This window comes from Berghia stephanieae, chromosome 2 (genome assembly GCF_034508935.2).
Source record: "Berghia stephanieae isolate SIO BIC M18660-M18661 chromosome 2, UCSD_Bste_1.3, whole genome shotgun sequence".
Lineage (NCBI taxonomy): Eukaryota > Metazoa > Mollusca > Gastropoda > Nudibranchia > Aeolidiidae > Berghia > Berghia stephanieae.
The window spans coordinates 8,407,733-8,415,232 of NC_088361.1; the positions used below are offsets into that span (position 1 = coordinate 8,407,733).

General features: G+C 36.8%; 1 protein-coding gene and 1 long non-coding RNA gene across 3 annotated transcripts in view; one reads left to right on the top strand and one right to left on the bottom strand.

Moving 5' to 3' along the window:
- Positions 1–7,500, bottom strand: part of LOC144964261 (repulsive guidance molecule A-like) — a 110,472-nt gene that overhangs the window by 52,064 nt on the left and 50,908 nt on the right. The window lies entirely within an intron of this gene.
- LOC144964262 (uncharacterized) overlaps positions 1–7,500 on the top strand; it is a 44,288-nt gene that overhangs the window by 4,286 nt on the left and 32,502 nt on the right. The gene's annotated exons all lie outside the window — the stretch shown is intronic.

The window sequence follows — 7,500 nt, forward strand, 5'->3', positions numbered from 1 at the left end:
GAAGCAGGAGGAGTATGAGGAGGAGGAGTATGAGGAGGAAGAGGAGGAGGAGGCGGAGGAGAAGAAGAAGAAGAAGAAGAAGAAGAAGAAGAAGAAGAAGAAGAAGAAGAAGAAGAAGAAGAAGAAGAAGAAGAAGAAGAAGAAGGCTCATCAAGGTTTTTGTATTGTGGTATATGAGAAGACCCGGGAAGTACGCTATGAAGTGGACAGACATACTACTTTAATCAATTCGTCTTTCTGAGTATTACGTCATCTACCAAATTCTGTCTGGAACCTTCTCATGTTGATATTTTCTGTTTGTCACACGGAGAGTTAAATTGCGAAATTTTTATGAGAAAAAAAAAGATAGAAAAGAAAATTAACTAGATCTACATACAAATTCTGTCCCAGTTGTCCCGACTCCGTTCATTTCATTCTGATATCATTCTAAAGTAAGTAGTGTTACAGTCACAAACTCGCGTGATAGGTACCAACTCATGTCTATTATACCTATTGGCCATGACAGATCAAGGCGACACCTTCTGGGTCCCAGTGGCACCGCTGTAGATAGACTCCCTATTCTGTGAGTGTCCAGACTGCCATACAAGTCCCTCACACACAATGAGTCCCGAGATTTACTAATTTTACGTGTCACCAAACACGACTCCCGACTCGCGACTTTTTTTCAATTGATCTTTTTTTATTTAATTATCGCTGCAGCTTTCAAAAAATGATTTATTAATTTGATTTTCCAGCGACTCCTCCTCCTCCTCCTCCTCCTCCTCCTCTTCCTCCTCCTCCTCCTCCTCCTCCTCCTCCTCCTCCTCCTCTATACCCCAACCTCCGCCTCCTCCTCATATATCTTCTTTTCATTCTTCTTCTTCTTCTTCTTCTTCTTCTTCTTCTTCTTCTTCTTCTTCTTCTTCTTCTTCTTCTTCTTCTTCTTCGTCTTCTTTTTCTTCTTCGTCTTCTTCTTCCTCTTTTTCTGGGTGGATAACTGAAACATTGTGCAACGCATTGAAAACTGTGGACCCTTGGAGATGCGCTTAACTAATGTTTTGTATCCACGACTGGCGTTATTGACTCTAGACCCTTCTTCCTTCCATTCTACCCTCTAAGATATCCCTGAAAATAGTCTTTTGTCTGAAGAGACCAAACTTTAGTCCTTCAGAGAGTCCCCTGGAATAGGACACTCGACTATTACAAAGTGCGGCTATGTGTTCTAGTGGTATGACACTCGCTTTCGGATCGGAAGGTCCCGGGTTCGAGCCTCGCTCGACGCATAGTTGAGTCCTTGGAAAAGACTCTTTACTCACATTCTCTCACCGTACTCAGGTGTAAAATGAGTACCTGGCCGTTAACAGCGTTGTCTTTGTCCGAAAAATTGTAATATCGCCTAACAGGCGTCATGTCTCGTCCTACGTGTTAAATGTTGCTGTTGACCAGGGACCCCTTGTAAAGCGCTTTGAGCACGTTAAGTGGATATCGCGCTATATAAAAGCTCAATATTTATCAATATTATTTATTACAAAGTACTTTCCATCAGACCTAATATTGATGAGGGGTAGCTGTGGAGGTGGGGGGGGGGGAGGGGGGAGGTTGTCGGACGATATTTAATCTGTATTACACCCAGGTTCGATACTGATCCATTTGTTTGCGAGGCTAGTAGTTAGTAGTAGTGATCTAACAGTTTGCTACCAGGAACCCCCATCTTCTCACCTCTCTCCGACTTGATTGTAGAATATTTGAGGGGGGGGGGGGGGGGGGGGGTATATCCAGTTTTTATTTTATAGATTATTAGATAAATCACATCACAAGTTTCGCCTTTCTCGATCTCTGTTTACCTTATCAGAGTACAATAGGGAATGAGATTAGCGGAAGAGTAGCGTCCCTTGATTGGACGTCACCTTACAGAGAGAACGTCAATTTGGTTTTGCGCATGCGTCTCTCTCGGTGAAGTGTCTCATGCCGCTTTCACCGGAAGCGAGGACGAGAGACGCATGCGCACAACCAACATGACGTTCTCTCTCTAATAACTTTTCCACCGGTGACGTCCAATCAAGGGACGCTACTCTTCCGCTAATCTCATTCTCTATTGACTCCATGTCCTATTGCCATACAAGTGCTGGAGTAAGACCTGACTACATCTCTAATCGATCAAAAGAAGGCCCAGGTTTGAAAGCTTTGACAACATGAAGGCCACTTTAATCGATCAAAATTTAAAAACGTGTTTTTCTTCAGATGGTCTCTATAACACACTAAATGTATTCCGCATGTCGGACTAGAAATGGCAAACATTATCTTTAAATCACTGAGCTGTTCATTAATGAAACATTAACCGTGTTATCGTCGATAACTATCAGTGCATAAATATTATTACGTTTAACAACACATATCCTCATGTTTTAAATATAAATAGAGAAGCTTCGATTTAAACAAATCAGAATAAATTAATGAGAATGTGTTACACCAAATTAAGTCGTGGGAGCAGGGGAGGGGAGGGGAGCCAATGGCAAAAAGAGACTAGCAATAAATACAATGCTACCGTACTCTTGAAAAACACATATTTAGAAATTTCGCAGTCCCAGGTTTGAAAGTTTTTTGCTAAGACGAGGGTCATTTAAATCGATCGATATTTGAAGGACGAGTTTTCTTGCCAAATTTCTAAATATGTGTTTTTTCAGAGCACGGCAAAATGGACTCATACAAGCTTTAAAATGAAATTGTCCGAATCGGCGTATGATACGCTATTAGAAAACAGCTTTTGTCGTTCAATGCTCAATCTCTTTTTATACTTTGATTCTCTCGCACACATGTTATACATTCTCTGTCACAACAAAGCGCATGTTATCTTGTCACCGATCACCCGCCTGTTACAAATTTTATTCACATTTGATTACCAAGTCGCCATTCCCGATGCTAATCTTAATTTTTCATCTAACAAACACCATCGGTTGGACGGGAAATACGATATTGAAAAACCCACCGGTAAAATGCAATCATATAAATTGCCTCAATTATGAATTGCATCGCTGCTCTTGTAAAATCATCGCGACTTACAACAACAAAATGAAAGACAGAAAGAAATGTGGTTTCAGAGTACTGCCGCTTAACGACAAAACGGCTTTTAAAAATTTGGTCAGAAAACTTATTATGTATTTCTTTATATCTCAATCAGCTTTACATGACCCCCAAACATGTCAATAAGTCTTGTAAGAAGTCTAGGGTTTTTAACATCCTTTTGACAATTTTGGGACCAATTGATTCTAACAAAAGTAAACGGAACTAAAACTTATCTGGCTAAATTGGAAAGAAAAAAAAAGGCATGTAGTCGTTGTGCGATAAAATGGTAATCGTTAATCGTAGAGCTAAACTGTCTTTTATTTTAGTTCTTTTTAAACAACACAGCCGCGTTATCGCGAACCTGAATAGTATCTCAATCGGATCGTTTTCAACAGTAACTTTATTTATTAATGAAAAGTCGTAAAAATTATCCAAAGAATGAAGACTCAGCCTTTGACGAGGGGTGTCTTCCGCGAACTCTCGAGCCTTTTGTGTTTGTTTTGGTTTGGAAGGATTCAACCAAAATCTACTTAGCATTCGTTTATAATAACATGACACATTGCTGAGTAGTTAGCTTGGTCGGTTAGTCTTCACAAAACACATCACGGTAAATTAGACTGGTTTATAGGTAAAGGAAATAGAGACACACGGGCGGGGTAGAGAGAAAGAAAGCAACTGGGTTTTTTAACTCGAATCCTAGTCTGCTTAGGCTTTTTTCTGCCTCAAAGGCTGCCAATAAATAGTGCTATTGTGAATTCTTTCAGGGTGTGAAAAAAAAAAAATTCCTGATATGTAGTCAGTGGGCCGTGACGGACATTTCTGTTTAATCACACCATGCAGAAAATATAGCCTTCAATTGAACGGTCGATTCGCAATTAACGAGAGAAAAAAGACAAGGAAAATAGCTTTTTCATAGCGCCTGCGTTCGCCCTTAAGCTTTAACCTCTTCATTGGCAATGTTTGAAAACACGTATGGGCTTCTGGATTGAGAAAAAAAAAGAATGAAAGAAAGAAAGAAAGGAGGAGGAGGAGGAGGAGGAGGAGGAGGAGGAGGAGGAGGAGGAGGAGGAGGGGGAGGAGGAGGAGGAGGAGGAGGAGAAGAAGAAGAAGAAGAAGAAGAAGAAGAAGAAGAAGAAGAAGAAGAAGAAGAAGAAGAAGAAGAAGAAGAAGAAGAAGAAGAAGAAGAAGAAGAAGAAGAAGAAGAAGAAGAAGAAAAAGAAGCAACTATTTTCTTGAGAAAAAATTTCCAGCTCGTAATTATTCTTTTAAATTGAGATGAGATTTTATATAGAGCAATATCCACGTGCTCCAACCGCTTTGCAATGACTCTCTAGCCGACAGTCGCACTCAACATGTTGGACGAGACATGACGCCTGATAGGCGATATTAAAATGCAACCGCAGTTGGTTGTTCAAAAATTGACTAGTCTGAATTTAAAGAAGTATATAATTGCTTGGGTGCTCGAATTTCTTACTGACAGATCACAGTATGTTCAATTAGGACAAAGCGTTCCTTCCTGCATAACTACAAATACTGGTGCTCCTCAGTGTTGTGTATTGTCCCCTGCATTATTCACTATATACACGAATGACTGTAGAAGTCAAGATCTGAGTGTACCTTTAATAAAGTTTGCAGATGACACCGGCTCTTCTAGGCCTTATAATAAATGGCAACGAAGTGGCTTATAGGCAAGAAATTGATAGATTTGTGTCTTGGTATGATGCCCACCACCTAGAGCTTCACATAAGCAAGACAAAGGAGCTAGTGATTGAGTTTAGGAGAGTGAAGGAACCAATAGAACCGTTAAAATTAAAGGGCCAATTCGTCCAACGAATTCCTCACTACAAATGCATTGGTTTAGATAGATAGATAGATAGATAGATAGATAGATAGATAAATAGATAGATAGATAAATAGATAGATAGATAGATAGATAGATAGATAGATAGATAGATAGATAGATAGATAGATAGATAGATAGATGGATGGATGAATGGATTGATGGGTGGATTAATAAATAGATAAATTGATGGATTGGTTTATTGGTCGTCCAGGAACTGGTGTTTAGATAGATACAATTACTGTGGGCGAATCACCATGTATGAACAATTGACCAACTTACAAACACGGACTAAAGGAGTAACAACATATCATGGAGAATTTGGAATTAAATAAGAGGGTAAATAGCTTTATTGAAGAATATGTAACCGCGTAGGTATTGTGATAAGGTAGCTTGATAAAAACTACATAGTAAGAACGTGCAGATTAACAGGTGCGCGAGATTAAATAAACACTTGACTAATATTTGACACTATCAAGTGTGGCGATAATTCAATTGGATGTCAGGGACAGCCATACGTCGAGGTTATCAGGGACGCTTTATGTTTGTGTATATTTCGTTTATAACGCACAGTTACATGAATAGAATTATGGAAACAAAATTAATGATAAATAAGAATCAGGCAATGAATACCGCCGGTGTCAGCTTATTAAAAACATAAACCAGGCACCAAAAATGAAAAGAAAAAAAAATCAATATAAAACAATAGAAACGAATAAGATTTTTGAAAATAATATATTTTTTTTTTAAACCTGTACGAAACAATTCAAAACAAGACCACGAATATCTAACAAACTACGAAAGAAATAGAGTATTCGACGTGATGGTTTATTATGTCTGTTGATGGATATTTCATTGGAATAAGAGCAACTTGACTTTTGATTTATAGCCCTTTTTAATTGAATTGCATATATATAGAGTAGTAAAGTTAGGTGCCCCAAACGTAAACAAAGGTCGAGAAGCACGTGGCAAACCACATGTTCCTGTCTTGACAGCTCACGTTCCAATGTAAATAATAGAAAAAAAATAACCTTTAAAATTTGGCTGTTAGGTGGCAAAAGAAACACATATTCATAAATACTCGATCATGCATCAAATAATGTCTAGATATGGATATTTTATGGAACAAAAGGTAAAATTTTCTAAAATTTATCAAAAGTTACAGTCTATCTATTTTTAGACCAGAGCAAATTATTGCGCTGGTGTGAACAAAACGAGAATTATTCGGAGCCTGATTTTCATAATAATTTAGCCTTATATTATTATTTCTGCAACTGTTAGATTTTATGTAAACATATTTTCAATACTGAAAGTGTATTGCCTACAACTCAAACTACAAAATTGGGAGACCTATATTGTGCGTAAATTATTCCGGTCCCTAACGGAAATCACTAGCAACTTGTTATTGTTTACGTTTGGGGCACCTAACTTTACTGCTCTATAGGGAATGAGATTAGTGGAAGAGTAGCGTCCCTTGATTGGACGTCACTCATAGTCTGTGACGACACCGGCGGAAAAGTTATTAGAGAGAGAATGACATGTTGGTTGTGCGCATGTGTCTCTCGTCCTCGCTTCCGGTGAAAGCGGCTTGAGACACTTCAAAACCAAATTGACGTTCTCTCTGTAAAGTGACTTCCAATCAAGGGACGCTACTCTTCCGCTAATCTCATCCCCTATTAGAATAAGAGCAACTCGACTTTTGATTTATAGTCCTTTTTAATTGAATTGCATTCTATATAAAGAGTAACAAAATGTTTAATATCACGATAAAGGTATTACCAGGATTTACACCTCAAGACATCTCAGACCAAAATTAACAAGGAGTAAATTATATATATATATATATATATATATATATATATATATATATATATATATATATATATATATATATATATATAAAGGGGTGTCGCTGACACATCTTTTGACTGAAACCAAGCAATGCAACACGTATAATTAATAAACCAACAGCTGTTTTCTACCATACAAGCCGTCTCATTATAAATGTGATTATCTCTTAAATTACCGACACAAAAACTGAACAGTAAAACAAAAACATAAATCTCTTTAAAGTCAAAAATTTATATCACTAGTATATATATATATATATATATATATATATATATATATATATATATATATATATATATATATATATATATATATATATATAAAAGTTGAGCACTATTATTTCATGGTTTTCGTTTATATAAGTTTATATAATTTTTAAGCACATTTTGAGCACATTTAGTGGATATTGCGCTATATAAAAGCTCTATTATTTATTATTTATTTATTGTTATTTATTATTTATTTATTTATTTATTATTATTATTATTATTATTATTATTATTATTATATATATATATATATACATATATTCTTGTGGTAAAATTCTAACAAGGTGACATATTCCATGTTTTAAGGGAATGGGATTGGGGGTGGGGGGGGGGGGGGGAGAGAGGAGGGGGATCGCTTCAGAAGTTATATATCTATGTATAAATAATACAAATGTTGTAAAGAATAATTGTGATAAAAAAAATCTGAAAAAAAGTGCAAGTCGCATAAAACCAATTTCCATTTCCTTTTCATACAGTTCAATTCATCTGTAGTCGTCC